Here is a 21,365-nt window from a genome sequence, read left to right on the forward strand (position 1 = left end):
GTGCTAGGATTTTCCTTTAGCTTACTGTCATCTATTTTCCTTCAGTGCACCCCTGTTTCTCTTATTCAGGCTTCTAGATCATGATATGCTGTTCCTACATTTAGAGGCCTGAAAACTAGATTCCTTTCTGGGGTTAGACCATCAGCCATAGCTGTTTTACATGCAGTCTGCTGATTGTCTACTCCTACTGTTTAGAAGATCACAGACAGAGGCTAATAACTTTTTTTTTTTTTTTTTTTTTTTTTTTTTTTGATACACTTTTTTTTTTTTTTTTCTCTTTCCTCTTATTTGATTTTTTAGCTTCTGATACCCCCTTTAAAGCTTGTACAGGTCAGTGAACCTCCTTGAAATTAACGTTTGCTGCTGCAGGAGTTATATCTAGCCCAGCGTTTACAGCTGCCTACTGGGAAGTGGTAGTAGAAGCTTACACAGCATTATCACAGTCACCTGTGGAAAGCCAAATAGTTCTTTTTCATTTAAGAAGCCATTCAATGCATGTATTCATATTTAAAAAGTCTGATTTTGGAGTCAAACTTGTTTAATATTCTGGAGTCAGCTTAGTAGCTTCCTAAAAACTTGATGCAGCTCTGATTGCATGTTGCTCCTCCTTCCCTTTTCCCTCCACTTTTTCATTTTACATCAGTGAACAGTACTCCAGAATGACTCCCAATTGCCCTTTACAAGAGTGCTGTGGCCTGAGACCCCCTACTAAACTACTCTGGAGTAAGGAGAGGGATGAACTAAGTCAAACCATAGGTCTCTGCCCCAGCATCATCATTTCTTTTGGAAGGTGTTTTAATAAGTGCTATGGTTATGTCTCACTTTGTTCCCAATGCTGCTTTTAACTTTTCCTTTTCAGTTTCACAGTCTCAGTAGTCTGTACCCATCTCTTTAATGATTTGTGCCTCCTACACCATTGCTTTGACTGCTGTTTGAGTCTCTTACAGATGTTGTACAGATATGGGATGGGGAGAGTGGGGGGGGGGGGCAATGTTCATTCCCTGATTTTTACTCCTATCTGCCTTTTCTCCTTTAAGGAAGGCTTTAGTGCTTCTTTCAGCATTTGCTTCCTCAGAGAAGCTATTTACATGCTTTTTGGTCATATAATATTTTAGACTTGCTCTACAGCTACAAACCATTCTTGAGCTTTACAGCCTCCCTGTTTACACTCTCTATTTCATTTTCGATCTCTCGGTTTTTGTCCTTCAGTTTTGAACCTCCTCAGCCAGTTTTTCCACTATCAACAACATAGCCCTTTCCTCTCCCCACCTACTTTCTTCATAGGATAGTTTTATTCATGCTGTTTCTTCAAATATTAGAAACTCTGTTAGCATCTAAGAGTGTCCTGCAAGAACATATATTCCAAGGGTCTGGTCCCCACTGCCTAACTGGGTCACCTTTTCCTATGACAAGCAAGCAGACAAATACTCAGGGAACAGAATGAGTAAGCTTCCACTTCCACTTCCACTCCTGACTGCTCTTAAGAAAAAAGAGGCAAGCGTATGCAAATCTCTTTTCTGCCCTTCTCTTATATATGTTCCTGGCTTTTCTGTTCTTCAACTTACTTTGCACATCAGCCTGCTAAAAAATAAAAATAAAACTGGCATGCACCTACATTGGATTACCACATCACCTTTTCTTGTCAAGCTCTGTCAGCTACCGCTGCATTGGCTGACACCTGGCCAAATGAGCACTTGCCTAGGTTGAGTAGCAACAAATTAAGAGAAGGAGGTAAAGACCATTTATTTTGCCCTTCTGATCTTTCAGTGATCCTTGATCACATAAGCTGTCTAAAAACAAGTTACTACACTTTAAGCAAGATACTTGCCAGGACCACAGGAATGCATGTTATTCCTACCTCTAGTTCTCACTGATGGCCCAGCATACCATAAAAGCCTGTCTATGTTCTCTACCAGTTTGATGCACTAAAACTTGTGCAGTTTATATAGGCCAAAGAAACACATCTTCAGGCAGAGCAAGGAATTTATTGTTGACCTAACTGAAATCTTAAGTCATATGAAATGATTTAACAGTCTGTGGCTTTTTACAGTGGCTACAATGGGGTACATAAGAAGCTATATCGAGCCCCATTTACTAATTCTTAACAAATACAAGTTAAAATTTCAAGAAATGTAGACTTGCCCTCTTAGTTATTGATGTCACAGGTCACCTATCTGTCCATAGCTCTATCATCACAATTATTCAGTAAATGATGGGCTGTGAAATATGAAGCTCTATGTCTTGTGAGCTTCTGCTGGAGCAACACAACGTTCCACCATTCTCTCTACAAATCCAGGCATCAGTCTAATAACAAAGTCATTGCTTAGCTTAGAAGTAACCACTCATACATACACGTACTTGCTGAGCTTTTCAAAGTATCCCTGCTGAGCCAACTGTTCATTCACTGTAGGCAAGGATAAAACTCCCATGGAGAACAAAGTTCAGCCACAGCTAATTCTGTGACTCTATAATACCTATAAATTCAGCTTTTGGTCTCCTGATACCTAAATCAAGTGTACCACAGATGTGTGTCACAAAGATCTCTTATTAAATATAGCCATAATTCAAATTTATTAAAAAGAAGATAACTGCTTAATTCTGCACCTGCAAGCCATGTGCTGAAGTAAGTAATGTCCTCTTACAGCTGCCAAAAAGCCATATAAATTCCATATTGTACATTCAGCGAATTCAGCACAATCACAGTCACAGGCCCACTGCCTTACCCAGACGAATTTAGCACTACTTGGCAATCCATGGTGCACAGATCTCGTATTAGTGACTGTGCAACCACGCTTTTAGTGCTGAGGAGTATGAACTGGATACAAAGGCCCTCTGCTTATGTGCAATAGCTGAACTTTTTTACCTGCTCCTACTGACAAAACTGGAATATCTCCAAGCCCCACCTTCACGCACATGCTGGCACAGAGAGGAAAAGATCAGCAGGAAACTGACAGACAGATTGATGACAATGGGGAGGATGAGATCCACTGTAATGAGTCCTGTGAAGTAAAGCTGACAATAATAATGATTGGCATAAAACAGTCCCAAGAGAAGTAACACAATGATTATCACAACAGGAGGTATTTGCTCATAAGAGAATGGTTGTGACAGCTAAATATAGCTGGCTTCCCTGAACAGTGAGGAGCACATGATAGTGCTTTTCATGTATTTTGGAAATATAAGTGACTGATTATTTACAGCTGTGTTATCATGAGAGTTACTTGCAAAAGGGTCTTTTCATTTTCAGGATCTTTTTGTAATGAGGTATTTTACCTCCATTGCAAAACAATGAAAAATCACCTTCTAACAAAAGAAAGGACGAATTTAGTGTTCAGATCACAGTGATACAGATAGATAAATTTTATGATGTATCTGATTTACTGCATTATATTTCCATCAAGGAAAGCTTTGGAAAGGTTTCAGCACACTTGCAAATGCTTTATCTAGCCAGTCATACCAAACATAAGGCTCTAGGGCAATGGTTGGTAATATATATGAGCTAAGAAACTTTTCCCATCTTTAATTTGAGTGATCAGGCATGAAGTGGGGCAACTCTTGAACTCCTAATGGAAATATCAATACATAAGCAACTGAAAAGCAACCATGTTCTCATCTGCCCTAGAAATCTAAGAAGGGTATAATACGTATCTTTTTGTCTAACCCAAAGGAAAGGGGACTACTCTGCCCAGAACCCTCCACCTCACATGTTACAGCATTATGGAGTCTGGGAAAAACATTTTGAATAGGTTTGTGTCTAACACTCCATGGTTACAATGGTGAACGCTAACAAAAAATCTAAGAGGGCTGCTAAGCCTCCTGCTTCAGGGCTTTAACCTGTCTCTTGCAATTAGAGATGAGGAGCAGAGCCAGTGTAGGAGAAACTGGAAAAGAGACACACAGATTATCCCACATTTGCCTATTACAGGATTTTTCCTTTCTCAACATCTGCTGCTGGCCTCTGTTAGGCACGAGACACTGGACATGTGGGCTCAATATCTGCACCAGGCCTTTAAATCCATTTAGTTCTAGAACAATTTTTATACAGTGTGCTTTGGCAACAAAAAGTATTCTCCAATACAGAACCATACCCTTCATTAACTAATTAGCATCATCTTCCAATGGTTCACTTTTTCAGCTCACAGCCCTAACAGCCCTTGCACTGTGGCAGTATCCACATAAACAACCACGTACAGTGAGCCCCACAGCCATGATAAACCATCTGTGGATCTGTTGTCCAAATCAAATACCTGGCACTGCTTCTTCAAATTACTGCTCTCTCTCTCGCTCGCTCTCTCTCCCACTGCTGATTTGCAGACACAGCAGGGTTCAGGCAGAGCCAGAAAACCTTGAGATGTGGGAAGAAGGAGCTCCATGGCTCTTGCATTAATGCTGTGACAGCCTACCCTCTGTGAAAGTGCCTTGTGACTTCAGCTGGGTGAGATTTTTACATTTGCTTTTTATCAGAGGAATAGAATTCATTCCACTAGTTCACTGGCAAGTTTTCTATCACCAAGCAAAGCTTTACAAGAGATAGGGAAGAGCAACTTGATTTATATTTCTCTCCATTCAGGATTCTTCTTGGAGGAAGTCCTACCCTGTACAGTCTAGAAAGCAGCAGACAAGAAAAAACATTTGCTTATATATCATTGCCTTAGATGGGCTCCTCAAAGACCTACGAAAATTTTAGCTCAGCATTCTTATGTGAAAACATCAGTAAAATCAAGACATGAGTGATGACAACAGGGTCTGTTCCTTTGAACAAAATCTCAGTTTCTAAAGTTTGCAATCTGAACTAGCCAGACACCAAAGGCATATACACAGCTTCTCTCTTAGGCCATGTTAAAATTGTTCTTGCTTGGTATCATCCTTATGAAACAAAAACAGTAAAAGTGAACTCTTATTGATATGAACACACCAGAAAGGTCACACAGTGTTAAAGGCAAACAAACGAACAAACAAACAACATAACTCATCCCAGAGTTCTATCCTGCCATATCTGTGATTTTGCGAGTTGAATTTTATTGTAAGGATAAATTTACATGGGGGCTATTGGAATAAACTCTGACCAACAACACATTCAAGTTTGACTTCTTTGTTGCCTTTGGAACAACCTGGCAGATTTTTGCCAGTCTAGGAAATCCAGAAAATTAATTCTAAAATGTAGTAAGTTTTAGAAGTTCTTTTTTATAATTCACGTGACTTTCAACAGACACTGAGTGCTTTTCACTGTCACTAGCTCAAATCAAATTAATGGCCCTCAAGACAACACAGGAACCAATCCCATATTTTTACCAAAGACAAAAGTGATTTTTTTAAGTTAAACTATGACTGAACTCTAGTTAACATATAGTCTAATGGATTTAACAAAGTTATTTTGTGCTCTTGGATCAGTTTGGCTCTTCTGACCTAAATACACTCTCTGCAGGGAATCAAGAGCAAGTAGAGAGCCATCAGCAGGCAATATTTTCATAAATACATAGGCATTTGTAACAAAAATATTAAGATTTGTATGAAGAAAGAATGAAATAAGAGAAGAGGTGTAGGGAGACAGACACAGAATGCCCCAGAAGAAGCAACAGAATAAGGGTTAAAAAGAAAGTTACACATTAATTGCCAGAACACTGTATATGTGTATCCTTCAAAAGGATAAGAAAGTCCATGAAGAAGGTGAAGAACAGGACTGGGGCCCCAAAATACCCAGATAAAGAAAAAATAAGAACTCTAAAATTTGAGATTTTTGTCCAAGATTTATTAGGATGTGAAACCAAGCCATCTCTTTGTCATTGGAGGTCAAGAAGAACCCCACAGATGTGACAAGGATTGGTGGCCAGACTTACAACCTGTTTCTCTGTCTGACTCCCTTTAGACCCATGCTATTTAAAGTATTCATTAACAACATGAAGCAAAACTGTCTTAGTCAATGTCCTGATAAGGAGAAAACATTCTCCCATTAAACCGGGTAGAAATATGCACAGTACTAATAAAAGGTGTTGATTCGTACAAAAGTCTTGACTAACATACAGGTAATTCATTCCTGTAAATTTTCAATAAAGCCTCAAGCTTGGAGAAATCCAAAGAATACAGAGATTTAAGGCTAATAAATGTCCTAAAGAATAAATTCAAGAGGTGGAACTGCAGATCTGAACGGGTAAGTGGAGCCTAATCAATAAGGCATTGCTATTACTAGTGACAAGCCACGAGATTTGCATGAACTCATCCTCAAGTCTTACCTGACTTTGTCTTGACCTGCCTGGAGCTTTAATTTAGCTTATTTAGCTGTCTAGAGAATTGTCTAGCAGAGACCTTCAAAGCACAGGCATAGGGTGATACCTTAAGTGTCATGGCTGTAAAAAAACCCATGAATAGTCAGTTATCGGCCACCAAAGGATTGCAGCCTTGGGAGCTAGGTAAAAATAGTTTATTGGCGCTACACAGAGAACAAAGCATATCATATGTAGTAAATTCAGATGTAATGTGAAATTGTGGACCAATAGCATATAGCAAGTAAATTGGCTGTATTTGGAGAAGTATGAAAATAACACCAAGGGGACCCAAGACAAAAGAGTAAGAAATCTCCACCATTGCCATCAGTGTCTTCCTTCCAGCCATTACCTTGGAGAAGGACTCAGTCTGTCCCTGATTATTCTTGAGGAAGACTGAAGGACCCAGAGAGGCACTGGACTGGCAAGTGTAACACAGGGGAAGTGGCAGACACTGGAAAGTGTGTGCGCAACAGTTTTGACTGAGTTATTAAAGGGAATTACCTATACAAACTGGATATTTGGATGGAATGCTTGTAGCATTTTGACAAGGTAATCACAACTGTTTGATGCATGGTGGTTGGGCTGCTAAGACACTGATTAGACAAYAGATTCTTGGCTCTGCATAGAAGGTATGTTCCTTTAGCTTACATAAAATGCGTAAGAAGTAGAGTAACAAAAACCCCACTTCATATTGGATGGTTTTAAAAAAGGTCATACCACTCTGAAATGCTTATTCCTTTTTAAATTTCCTCTGAAGTTATTAGTCCAAGAATATTTGACTAGGTAGTATGATAGCCCTATGTGGCTACAGGTGGCATCTGCCCTGTGAGGAAAGGCTGCGAGAGCTGGGCCTCTTCAGCCTGGGGAAGAGAAGACTGAGGGGGGATCTGATCAACGTGTACAAGTACCTGAAGGGAGGGTGTCAAGGGGATGGGGACAAACTATTTTCAGTTGTCCCATGTGACAGGACAAGACGCAATGGGCAGAAACTGAAGCACAGGCAGTTCCGCCTGGATGTGAGGGGGAATTTCTTCCCTGTGAGAGTGACGGAGCACTGGACCAGGTTGCCCAGAGAGGTTGTGGAGTCTCCTTCTCTGGAGATCTTCAAGGCCTGCCTGGATGCAACACTGTCTGACATGCTCTAAGTGACTCTGCTTGAACAGGAAGGTTGGACTAGGTGATCTCCAGAGGTCCCTTCCAACCTCAACCACTCCGTGATTCTGTGATTACAGTACCCTCAGTATTCTCTCTGGATTTTTGTTCTTAAATTTTAWTTTTTTCTCACCTCATCAGTTTTTGTCCTTGATTTAAATTTCTTCTGCTCTCCAACTGTATTCCAATTTTTGCATTAGTTGCTGTTGTTATTAATTTCTGTTCCTGAGTTATGAAACTTGAAAGACATCTATAGATCAAAATATTTGAGAACAATTTTTAAATGGGATAACGTGAACTGGATCCATTCTCAGGGACATTTGAGTAAGAAATGACAAAACATGTATAAGCTTCTAAAATCATAGGTTAGAGGCGTGTAATTTACAATATGTGCTTGAAGATTTTGTTTTTTAATATACTACTCCTTAATTTTTTGGGGGGGGTAAGCTTTTGGAATACAGATCTTCATATAATCAAGCTTTCCYTTGAAAGCATTGTTTGTAGGAYTTTAATTAAAAAGAAAGGAGAGAGRGCAATTATGTAGTCACAGGACTCTAGGAGCCAAGGCTTTAAGACAAGCATGAAGTACAGTTTTGTATAAACCYGTCACCATTATAACATGCTCTAATATATCTAGATTTTAGCAGATCTCTCTCTCTCTCTSTCTCAGCAGATGCAGCTCAGGAAGGGTTTTTGTTTGTTTTTCAGGCATAATAGTATAACCAGAAATGTTTTTGTTTGAGATCATCAATTTTGACCAGCCCCACTCTCAGGTTCAGTGCCAGTGTGTGTCTGGAAGAATGACTCTATTTAATGTTTCTCTTTCACAAATGACATTTTGTTTTGAGACACTGCAGAAGAGAGCTCAGGATATGAGCTGCCAAGAAAAGGCTGCTGAGCCCATTTAAAACCACTGGAGTGAAACGTGATTATGATTTTGTTTATCTCCATATAAATCAAATTCCTTCATTCTCTCATYCACATTTATCAAAACAGTATCTGAGTAACAAAGCCTGCTGTCCTGCAGTGATGGTAATTGTAAAGGTGCAACTAGGAGGAGAAACCGTGGGGGAACTGAAGGTCTGAATCAGCAAAGTAAAATTGCAGTAGAAGAAAAGATTTTTTTTCTACAAAAGTAGAAAAAAAGACATACAGAAAAGGGTGTGCCAGCATCATAACCTTCATAGGCCCACACTGAAGAGACTGCTCATGCTGAAAGCATTGATCGCCCTTCCTTAAGGTAATCAGCTGAAGGGTGCTGTTCAACTAATTGATTGCCTCCTACAGGGGCAGAGGAAAAAACGGTAACACAAATCCAACCCTTTGGCAAGATATAATCTAAACCTTGAAACAGATAAAATTTCTGTGCATATTTTCTTTTTCCATCTTTTCAYGTGCAAAAATGGAATTTGTGCAAGTGATCCTCTAGGCTGTGAAATATCCTCTCAAAGGCCATGAGGACACCTCCCCTAAAATTAGACAGAGTAAAATAGTAGAAAACATACTACAATTACATAGTGACATAAGAGCTAGTCAAAATTTAACTTTGAAAAAGCATCATTTCAAAAACTTTCTGTCATTTTAGTTGTTAAAACCCTTTTTTTTCTATCCCGAATAGGTAGAGAGAGTCTGTATTATGTGTAGAGAAGAGGAGAGGAAAGAAATTGGAGGCAAAAGGAACTTAAACACCAATATTCAAACTAAAAAAAGTATTTTTTTCTTTCCAGCTTGRTTTTTTTGTAACTTTCCTATTGATAAAAGATATTATTTTAATTAGAAAAAAAAGTGAAAGACTGAACATGCTCTAACTAGCAAGATAGTTCATTAAACAAACAAGCAAAGTTTTTCTCTCTCCTCTCTGTCTTCACACTTTCCTTTGACAGTCTAGATGTGATATTTGCAGAGCAACAGTTTTCTGAATACATCAAATAGTAATTTTTCACATTTCCTGTAAYTTCTTTTGTTTTAAATATTTATGATCTCACTGTTTCTTGTAGTAAGGAYGAGCTCAGGAARCCTMTACTTGTGTTGGTTAATGTTCCTTATGCCTATATTTAGCATGAATATTTTATCATTGATATTCACTTCAGCCCTAGGACCCAGAAGGAGAGCTGTTAAAAACAAATAAGCCCTGGGATCACTTTCTGAAAGGGTAAGTTATCTTGCAAAGGCAGGTTTGACTAATGGAGTTGTTGCTGGCAATTGGAAACCTGATGCTTTGCCACAAAACTGAATGAAAAAGACTATTTCTTTCAGCTGCTGCACATTACGGAAAACACAAAAAACAACACACGCTCTCTGCAGGCATAGAAGTCCAAGTATAGCAAGTATCCTCCTTATTATTCCCTAATGAGTGAAATGCAGGCTATATACCTCTGGGACGAGGTTTTAATTCACTGCTTGTTCTAACCCTTCCTCCTGTTACAGATCTCCATTGGGAATTTGATTCATAAACTGCCATCAGCTGAAATGTTTTAACAAAAACAAACAAGCCAAAACAAACAACCCCCTCCACACACACACACACGTATGCCACACATCCTGGTCTAAATGCTCTTTCCACTAATAAAGATACCTTGTCTTCACATCTATTAACATTAATCCTTTTCCACTTGAAAACATGCATCGTTCTTCTCTTCTGGCCTTTGCCTTTGCCTTCCCGACCCTTCCYCTTCCTCTTTCCCCTTCCCCTCTCACTGCAAACCTTTAATTTGGAAAAGGATATATATCTTGGCTGTTACTGAACCTGATGGTAGTTTTTGCTTTGATTATAACTAAGGTAGAATTAAGCCTGATATGTTGTTCAGTTGGAGTCCTAAACAAWTATGGGATACAAAGATAGATCTGCTAGCAAATGCGTGGATGAGTTTCCTTCCAGTTTATCATCAGGAATGAAGAACAAGTACTTTTAAAGGGTTTCTGGTTTCTGAAGTCTAAGATCATTCTCTAAAACATGAGCGTAGCAGAAAGTTGCCCAGAAACATAATATTAGGGGAAGAAGAACCCTATCTTCTTCCCCTAATCGAAAACACTGAGTTTTACAGGTCTGAAAAGGTGTGTACACATTTGCAGAGTTCTAACTTGCTCATATGTGATTTGGCAAGATGCTCTGGTCTATTTTCTAGTCTGGGTATCTGAGGTAGTTTGTGGTTCGGGGCACATGTGGGAAAATTCCCAGGAAGATAAAATCAAAATCCAGACATGTCAATAAACAAACATAGTCCCAACCTCAGTATTAYAAAATTAAACTTTGTGGAATTTTAAAGCTGCTCTCATGCATGATTCTTAACTTCTGAAGCCACATTGTCAATCTCAGGTGTTCATTTAAGCCAAAGCAACATGCTGAGACACATATTGTGAAAAAAACGGCACTGAGGACCTTGAGGAAATGTCAGGAGAGGCTGCAGGAGCTCAGCATCACTTCAATTCTGATTCTTAGCACAAAATGCAGCCTCTTCCTACTCTAAGAAAGACTGTTTGTGCCAGACTTGATGCCACAGCAGACCTGTAAACAAAACATGGTCTTAAGAATAGAGTTCTGCAATAGACAAACCTGCACAAGTTTCATGATAACGCAACTAGAAGCATTCACTCTCTGACATTTTCCTCATAATTATTGTAAGATACAMCAAGCAAAAGTATAGAGGCAGAAAGGTTGGATTCTTTATACTCAGTGGACTTACAATATTAATTATCATTTTACATGCAGTGATTTGGTCTCAGACAGAAAGGAATAAATTAACATCTTTCTTCCTCCAATGAATTACCAACAACAAAGACTCTTTTAGAAGGAATAATAGGCATGATTTTCCAATTTAAGTTAATTGAGACAAAGTTATTTAAGGTTAGTATTTGCTCAGTACCAAGAGTAAATGTAAAGGCAAAAGCAATTAAAAAACCCCACAAGAATCAGAATATTGTGGTATGTTTACAGTAGAATTCTGAGAAGCAGTTCACAGGCTCACTTGTTTAATGGACTATATAATACTACTGAGCAATGGAAAYGAGATTAAAGAAAGCTGATAGACTCATAAGGCTTCTGTTTTGACTGATCAAGCAGATTTTCTCCTGTATATTTCTTTGGATAACTACAACCATCTTTGAGTTATCTCCTGTTCTTTTTTCCTCTATGTTCCTATACCCCACTCCTGAATTGAGAAGTCCCATGAAAACACCACTCAGTTCTGATTATAGAAAGGCATTTTTTTAAAAAAAATCTTCATCATTACAGTGAAGAATAAAAGAATAACAATTCAGGATTCTGTTCAAGTCTCATTTCCACATGTTGTTCATTTGCCTGTCACCAGCAATGGCATTTGTTCCTACCAGGTTCTTTTCACCACTCTGCAATCATTTCTCCAAGCTTCATGCTGTGTCAGTACTAATGATTTCCAGATYCAGTGTATTCAGACAGAGCAAATGTTCTTGCCTGAAGAAGGCAGGAAGCCAGTGAACTAGTGTGAAAAGCAAAACCTTCARTACAGAAATGTCCTTGGCCTTTCCTCCTCTTAACACACAGGTGAAGTCTCACAGTCCTGCCAAGTATAAAATTTACTCTCAATTTATATCACCACTTTTATCTATCACATTGTTCATCTGAAGCCAAAATGTCTTTCTGTGTTAACTGCAATATTATTCTTTATTCTATAGATCTACCTAATCTTCCCTTTCTGACTAGTATTTTGCATTGGTCAAACGTTCTCTATCAAGTTTTCCAAACAAAGACAAAGGTAGGAAAGAAAGAATTTRGAATAGATTTTCTCACATTTTCCTCAATTTTTCATCTGATATTTGAAAGGCAGACATTTTTATCTGGTATAGAAATATTTATATTATGGGCATTTTTTGCTAAACTATTTTTAGAAAAAATATCTTTCCCCCTTGCCAACTTTTTGTTTAATCTACTCCATCTTTATTGTGGATTCTTTTCTTCAATCACAGCTCTCAAGTAAAAAAATGAAAAAGGTAATAATGGAAAATATGCAACAAGTATAGTGACTGAAAAAATTTGAAGGCAGATAGAACTTCATTCAAAATTTGTTTTTATTTCAAAAGAAATTATGAAGGCAAATTGAGATTTTTGATATACATTCTTGTAGAAGTGAATACACTAGCTACCTTTCCATGCCAAAGGTTGTTTTTATCACAGATTTGCTTCTGACAGTTGCAGTTAAGCAGATATGAGTAAATAAGAAATGCATACAGAGCTAAGATCTTTCAGACCTATGATTCACTCATCATCTTAAGTTACTGTCTCTAAATGCTAAGACTCAACTTCATATGCAGTTGAGTCAAGTATGCCACCAAATGGTAACATATAYCCAACATATTTCAAGTCTTTGGAATAATTAACTATTTTCATTTATAGCCACTTAGTGTCTACCGCTCTGCCCTTCTAAATAGAATATAGAAGGTGTAATAAGCAAGTTTATATTAGTCAGGCACTAAAAGAACTGAAGAATGAATAAGAGAAAGGCAATCTTGACTCATAGCAGCTACGTTTTATGYAGCTCACCATATTAGAAAACACTTCATACCACGATTACATGCATTGGAGTCCATGAATCTTTTTCTGCAAAATTCAATTCCATTCTGTAAGCATCTTCACATACTTGGTAAACTCTTCTGAACAAGGCAACATGATGCCCCTTTATTTTGTTAAGCTACTTCATTTTAAAAAGTTAAAGATTCATTTCTCGGTGGAATTTCTGAAAAACAAATGTATTCATTTCTATTGGTTAAGCAACTGCATTTAGAAACACAAAGTTTAATTCATGTCTGAAACTAATGTTGCCGTTTTGACAAGTACAACATCTATCACAGGTCATGGCACAATGGACATATCCTGAACCAGCTAAAATCAGGTGGGAAAATATCCACCAGAACAGGACTGCATTCAGTCTAATGCCATGGTATGAGATCATTTCCACTGTAGAAAATGTCTATAATTTGATGAGATAATAGGTGATCAATTACACCCAGTGAGATCTGAAAAGGTCCAGAAAATAACTACTTCTGGCAGTGTGAAACTTTCCAGAATTGCATTCTTTTCATAATGAAAGAAATTCGGCAGCAAACATGGAAATGCTATAGTTAACAATTTTGGAATAGAAAGAACAAATCTTTTTAGATATTTTGTAACTGCAACCCATTTTTTCTAACTTCTTTCTAACAAGGACCAAACCTCATTTGTGGGATGACATGAAAGATACACTAACTAGACTTAAATGCAACACCTCATCATGCCTTGTTTGGGTGACGYAAGACTGAACACAGAGGAGGTGATTCTGTATGTCAATATGAACATCAAGTAAACTCTACGATGAGTTCTTATGTGCAACTGCAGGACTTGCACCAGTTCAGAGAGGTTAGGATGGATCATATTTCTGAAACTTCAAGCTACACTGAAAATCAAAGGAGCCTGAAAAAATTATCYGAGCTAGCATTACCTGAGTTAGCATTTTGCTTTATAAATTAATAATTCTAACACAGAGCTGTCACAGTGTGAGATCTCTACCTATTTTTGTTCTGTTTATATTCACTCTTGAAGCACAGAAGCATGTAAGAACGTTTCTTCAAAACTTGGTACTTGCATACAACTTTTATGCTATGGTGCTGCTCCATACTGCTGAGTGATCTCCTGTGCTTTCTCTAACAGTAGTTGTTCTGTTTTTATTCAGGTTTCCCTTTTCCTCCCCAAAACAAAGGAGAAAGAAAATGACTGGGATTCTTAATATTCACTCACTACATCAAGAAATAAAGTTGCCCGAAGAATGAAATGTATCCTGGCAATCTGTTAACTTGCATTTTCATTCTGCATTGAAAGGAACAATAAAGCTTTTGCATATCTTTGAAAGATACAGTTTTCTCAGAGCAGTTCATTTTGAGGTCCAGAAGTTCAGGTTCATGTTTTCACAACATKGTCATCAGTTCCACTGATTCTTATCAGCACATTGTTTCAGTAAAAGGAGCGATAGCATGCTTAAGTTTCTTGAGAGGAGTAATGTCTTCCCTATGTATTAAAGAAAGTCAATGGAATTTGCTAAACATTACACCAATGAGATTTACATTTTATCTTACAATGCTAGGAAGAGGCTAATTATTTAGAAAAAACAGCTTTACATTTCAAAAAGGAAACTTAATAATCCATCAGCACTACATGTCTGACACTTCATCATTTCAAGAAGCTCTTGAAGATGTTTATTTACTATCCCCCCTTGCTACTGTAAAATCCTTGTTTTCTGACTTAGGATGACATTCAATTAAAAGAGCAGAGCTGACACACTTTCTGCAATAGTTTCAATTGAAAAAACAAAACCAGCCAACCTACAACATAACCAAGTATCTCCAGGTTTGCACCTGTTCATGCTTTTTGCCTACAGATAGCAGGCTGTGGGAGTTGCTTATTGCCTCAAATTCTCCTGCCTTTGCAACTGCAGGACACTTGCTGCTGCTAAGAAAGCAAATTTAACACATCAGGCTTTCTCTGCAGGGAGACGTCAATGCTTTAAAAATCAATGCTTTGCAATTCTAAGAAAGGACTTACACTTATAGTGTATTTAGGGCATCAAATGCAACTAAAACCATGGGATCTGTTTCTGTCCAGCATTACTTTGATGGGTGACTTGGAGAAAGTCACTTCATCCCTKGGACTTGTGACATTTTATCTTCCACAATCAGCATTTGCAGCTCTAAGAAACTYGTCCAAAACATTCTGTGAGCCAGATACTACTTTACTATCCCTCAGACCAAATGGAAAAGCATATTATAGTAGCTATGCCACTCAGCACCTGTAAAGCTGAGTGAAGTGAAGTCACATGGTTATGTGTTTTAGCATACTAAAAAACACCAAATGCATTTTCAATTAATTTCTTAGTTCAATTTTAACTGAAAATATTGTACTACAGATATCTAGAGAATAGTAAGCTGCTTTCTTCTGAAATTTTTTTCCACGCAATTTTGGTGCAAAATTCAGAATAGTTCATGGCATTACTTCAGCACAAGGGTTCTTTTAACCTATTACTGGCATTACATTGCTGCACAAAACACACAGAAAAAACGTCTTCTGCAGCCTTTCTTACATGACTGTTTCTATCTTGCCTGACACATCGGAAACAACTGCCAAAGTATAAAGAACAAGTCGTGACAGCATGAAGTGAAGCACTCACTCTGGCTTAAACAAACTGATGCTATGGAAGCACTGAAAAGAAACATGGATATGGAGCATACCTTGTCTGTTGTACCAGCTCTTAAATTGTAGGTGTTTTTTTTTGTTTGTTTGTTTTGKTTTTTTTTGTAATATATGCACTTCCTTCTTTGTATTTCTCCATTTAAAATTCCGCTTCTTCATTTATAATAATTCCTGTCTCCTTTTACAGCTAACAGGTTTTAACAGAGAGCAGGCAATCGCTGGAACAGTGGACTGCCCTTATCTGGGAGGCTTCCGAGTCAATGTGCCACAGCAACAGGAGAGTCACTGCCACAAGTTACTAAACACAGGCAAGAATTATAGAGGAAATTTCATGCTCAGTGAGTTTCTTGCCAATTCGAGAAGAATAAATAATGAGTAGCATCATCTCTGGCCTTTAAAAAACAAAATTCCTCGAAAGGCCCGAAAATATAATTCTGCAAAAACAGCCATCCATTTTCTAATCCAATTAAATCCACCCCTCTACTCAGATTAACCGATCAGTAACTTTTTTGTCCAGCTGATGGAACAGCGCTTTATATATATTTATATGTATTTCTTCTCACGATATGATCAATGCTTATGTTACTCCRTATCTGAACCACTGCACAGAAGTCAAGTGATGGCACAGTGCAGCTTACACTGGAATCAGGGTGTGAAATGCTCATTTCACTGTATTCCTCATATAGTGTAAATAATCAGTTATAAACACATAAGGGCCAGACTTAACATCCTGGGTAAAACTAGACTCCGGGGAAATCTTCTTAGAGCTGACTGGTTCACYTGTTGAGTAAGTTACTGCCAAATGTGACTAAGAAACATAGTATCAAATGGTTTGCTGGACTTCCTTGGGATTCCTTTTCTCCCAGATGCATTCCATGTATTAAGGGAGAATGCAGTCCCTTCGTGCTCTATAAAAAGTTGCACCAATTTTTCCATCAAATTAAGTAAAAACAATCTCTGCAAGGTGTACACTAGTTAGGGATGCTGGTAACCAGAAAAAAAGAGCTTAGATTAACTGTGACAAATGACTGCTGGTCTGAAGCTGCAGCTTCTAATAGTGCTTTGAGATCATGCTCTATATAAGTTAATTTTTTAAATGTCAGCAATTCTCTGCATTCTAAAAGAGGTAGTCCTGTAATTTTCAGAGAATGAAACGTCGCATTCTAGTTAAAAACAAAACAAAATCAYATTGTCCCTAAGTTATTTTATTAAAATCTGTTCTTGTGCTTAATCAGTATCTTCTAGTTCTGTTCTGTTTCAGATCATGGCCTTATTAAACTGCTTGTCAGTTCACTGGTCAGACATGTCTTTTTTCTAATATATACTGACCCACTGTTAATGACAGACTACATTTTTTTTCTCCATTAAGGCAATTCCAATACAATCTGTGAAAAGCTTATCATCTTCAAGTGTTTTTGTACAGTTTAATAACATAAGMTGTAGTACAATATTTAAATAACATACATTAAATTTTGTTTAGCATATGGGAAAATAAAAGGATACATTTTAAAACATAAACAAGATAAGTAGGTAAGATTCTACTTGATCATATTGTATAATTATGTTCTGGCACAGTGCCCAAACCATATCAATTATGAAGAGATTGCAGTGTACAGAGCACTGCCAAAGTGTAAATTCCTCAGACAAARGCTGGGAGATTCTGAGAGATCAGAAATCTTTTGCCTTCTAATGCTGCATCACAGGTTTCTGGAAATTTGTTCAACCAAAGCCATGAAGTTCATTAGCAAGACGAATAAATGTAAGGGCTGTTAATTATGCCAGTATTGCACAAGTATTCATACTGCACTGATTGCATTCCCCATGTCTCCCTGTCTGCAATGGGCTCTGCTTTGGGGCTGTCCCTCCTCATGGGCTAAGGACTGAAGAAGGCTATCCCCCACATTTGCACTGGAACCRAGCACGGTACTGGTCCTACTCTGCTGCTGTGATCTGTGCTGCAACTTTACCCTACCAGAACCCTGCCTTCTTCATGGTTTCTCCTTCRGAAACAGCTTTACCTTTGGCATTGTCTCAATTGTTTTATTTTAGACTACTAGAAGCTTTCATAATGCCCTACATTCTACCTGATTAATAAAAACAGAGAAGGAACCAAATGCCCACCGAACATGCCATTAAAAAAGGGGATTCAGCTCCTRGTTGTCCAGTGAGATCTCCCTTGACAGTCCCACAGCAGATGTCATTGTTGGATGCACTTGCTTGCCCTGCAGAGATGCCAAAGAGGAAAYGAAGTCAAACCTGTCATTTTCAAAATGCTAAAAATTTTCTTTCTTAGAACCGTCATTCTACTRTATGTTATCCTCCTGCCATATCGCTATTTATCCACCCTGTCAGAGGCATTCTACCCAACTGTCAGGTAATGATACTACCCTTGGAAGCACCACTCGCAAGCTCCAGTGCACAATGCCCAAAACAAACATAAGTTTATAATCTGCCTGGGGACATTGCATTAGAATATGCTTCCATTCAAATCAGCAGGGGAAAGTATTATATGTCTTTTAAAATAAAGGTTATGAAACCTGCATAATTTTTTTTTTCTTTTTGAAATGAAACAAGAGAGAGTACACCATCTTCAAAATCTTCTTTCCTCTCATTTTCCATTGTAACAGGCATAGCTTAGAATTATTCTGCCTAAACCTATGCATAAATAGTAACCCCAGATTTCACCTCCCAGTGTAGAAGTAGGGCACTAGACATTTGCACGGTATTTTCCCCGGCAATTTTCAAGGCAGAACCACTGGCCTGTGTGGATCCAAAAAGGGTGGGCTCTAACGGCAGCGTGGCCAAGAAGATGAGGAACTTGTACTATCTATCATTCCTGGAAAACAGGGTTCACATGAAAATGTGTATTTTGAGATATATCCTTCCCTCTATGGCCTTCGTGGCTATGCAATACCATCAACCTGTGAGAGGTGCAATAGGGGACCTCACACCAGCCAGAGCTGGAATTACTGACTGGAACAAGTCCCAGGATGAGATTTCCTATAGCAGGGGTGAGGACAAATCTCATGCCCTCAAATGTCCCCCAGTGGGAGAGTCATTTCCCGGACTTCCTTCTTTTAGGAAGGTCCCCAGCACATAGGGCTTTTCCTTTGCTTCCTACTGATTCTCAGGAATTTTTCTATTGTGACTGCTTGTTCTTGCATAATTAAACACTCCTGGTATATTTTTGGCCAATCTAGATAAAATGGAGGTCTCTTTCAAGTCAACACACACAGATAGGAACACAGAACTGTTCATTGACATTACAGCAATTACAGAAAACAGTAAGACCAAATGGTCAGCTGAAAATCCTGCTCTTCCCTCTGTCATTCACTAACTTGCCCGGAAAAACATTCAAACTGCAAGTGCAACCTCAAGCCAGTGGCACTGCATCTGTTCCACAATGCAGAGTAAAAAGGCTTTGTTTATATTTTAGAAAAACAGTAAGAGACACAACAGACAAGAAGCTCTGAGGCACTGGAAGACACTGCTGTGGAACCAAGCTTTATTAARTGTGATTTTTAAGATCTTATGTTTATCCCCATTACCAAGTGAATGCTCTCCTTCTTATGGCAAAGCAAAGCAAAGAAAAATACCAAGGTTTCACTTGCACAAAACACAGAAATTAAGTGGATATTTATTTTTACTTTGCTTTTTCTTCGATGGGAGCTGAATCCAAAGCTTTATCAATTAAAGTCAGCTGGAGAGCTGACATGAGACAAGACTGACAAGTCTGATATTGGACTTCTTACAGGCAGCCTGTGATCATGCAGCAATCTATACCTGGCCATAACAAGGCTTTAAATTTGCTCATTTCCAGGTCACAGTATAYCTTTCAATTACTGTACAAAACACCCACTAAAATCAATGAAAGCTCCACAAATGTAAGCAGAGCAATACTTGGATCTCTTTTCAAATATACCAAAGGTTGAACTCTTTTTAGTTCAGTKTAAAACAATCTCCAATACATAATAATATCCACTAAAAGAAAAAAAATAGAATAGATAACATAGAATTTTAAAAATATTTTTGGGAAGAACAGACTGATTTTAAAACTGCTTTACATTAATTCTCTTTCATGGAGGATTTTTGAGTATTTGGTTTTATTTTCTGCCCAAGCCTGAACAAAAACAATGAAATGGGAATATTATCCTTTTCATATTCTTTTTGTGTACGGCTTGTAAAATTGTCAAAGACAAAAATGTCTCTTCTGCAAGCAAACATGTCTAGAAAGAAGAAAAACTGATACGCTAATTAAGAACATGTTCAATTACTATTCAGTAACTTCTATTCAGAATAAAAACATCCAGTTATCTACCATCTTGAAAACATAGTAGTGCTTTATGCCTAAACAGGTATTATGCATTACTTCTTCCCAACAGAAGAAAGAATACCACTAGGAAATTTAGTATCCAACTGTAATGGGAGTTGACTACAACTGCATTCTGTATTGTCAATTAACAAGGGCATCTTTAAAAGGCATATTAACATACCTTCAATATAAATTCTTAACACCATTATAGCATTTTTGGAAAAACTGAAATAAGAACACGAAAAGACATTTTAATGTGTTGCCCTGGTCTCCAGTTATAAGATAATAAAAAAAACCCTGTATTTTGGCATCTCACTCTGATTTCACCTTTTAAGACAGGAAGATACGAAAAGCTGCTCCACATGGAGTCATGCTTTCTTTTGCTAACAGGAGTGTTGGGACAGGTGCTTGAATTGGCCTTGGTAAAGTCTGAGGATGAAGAGCACTCCATTTAAAAAGTATTCCATTTTAGATCTGAGAAGGCATCACCCCCAATCTGACAGCAGTGGTCTGTTTTGAAATTTGAAATTGCTTCATCTTTTGCTCAGGAAAGGTAGATGAAATGGATTACCAGTCTGAATTGTGACTGAGACCAGAATAAATTACTATTTCTCAGCAACGTTGTCAGAGGTTGTTGGTAAATCTGTGTGCATGTGTGTGCAGGCTGAAAGCTAAGATATTGCACGGGGTTATGTATGAGCAATGCAGAGGGTAACAGCAGACCTGTAGCTGACTGCACAGACAGGTGCCTGGCAGAAAAAAACACACTTCTCACTAGGATTACAAACTGACTCTACTTCCACCTGCAAGCTCTGGGAGACTATCTGTAATTGACATTGCAAAAGGACACAGAGCAACATAGCCACAGGGCAAATGGGAGAGGCTGCGTAGCCTGCATTTAAGCATGCGTCACTGCCCAAACCCAGTACAGATCCATTTTCAGGCCTCCGAAGGGTGCGGAGTAATGTTACTATTACAATATCACTCTGTTGCTCTTCAGCACAGACAGAAGCACAGGGTTTTTGCCCTTTAACCACAGCACAGTCTCAATGGCACATCCAGGTGGATAAGAATTAATTGTTCTGAGCAAATACATCTTTAAAAAGTCACTGCTTGCTTTGTGTCTAACCTTGCATTATAAGAAAGATACAGACTATATTTAAAAGTCTCTTCTGATTTCAGGGTATTTTCCTTGTTAGCTGGATTCTTAAAAGAATAACTAGGAAAAGACCATGCAAAATAAATAGATAAATAAATAAATAAAATCACTAGCATCTGTGATTCAGATAGTTTCACCCAAACTTGCATAAGAGTTGCCTCTCAAATGTCAGTGGGGTGCTGACAGAGATTTTACTGAGGCAAGAATGGGACATATCTCATCAGCAAGCCCTCCATGTTCCTGAGAGTGGCCTAATGAACAGAGGAATTTAACAATTGCTGCCTGTGT

General features: G+C 38.1%; 1 protein-coding gene across 4 annotated transcripts in view; it reads right to left on the reverse strand.

The window, feature by feature from the left end:
• PLPPR1 (phospholipid phosphatase related 1) overlaps nt 1-21,365 on the reverse strand; it is a 127,206-nt gene that overhangs the window by 79,661 nt on the left and 26,180 nt on the right. For 2 of the 4 annotated variants that reach the window (XM_085299970.1, XM_085299968.1), the window contains exon 2: nt 2,864-3,012. The exons of the other annotated variants lie outside the window; for them this stretch is intronic. The gene's annotated coding sequence lies outside the window, so the exon portion shown is untranslated. The remainder of the gene's footprint in view (nt 1-2,863; nt 3,013-21,365) is intronic. 4 annotated transcript variants of the gene reach the window in all.

Source organism: Rhea americana, unplaced genomic scaffold (assembly GCF_003343005.1).
Source record: "Rhea americana isolate MKP2758 unplaced genomic scaffold, rheAme1 scaffold_158, whole genome shotgun sequence".
NCBI lineage: Eukaryota > Metazoa > Chordata > Aves > Rheiformes > Rheidae > Rhea > Rhea americana.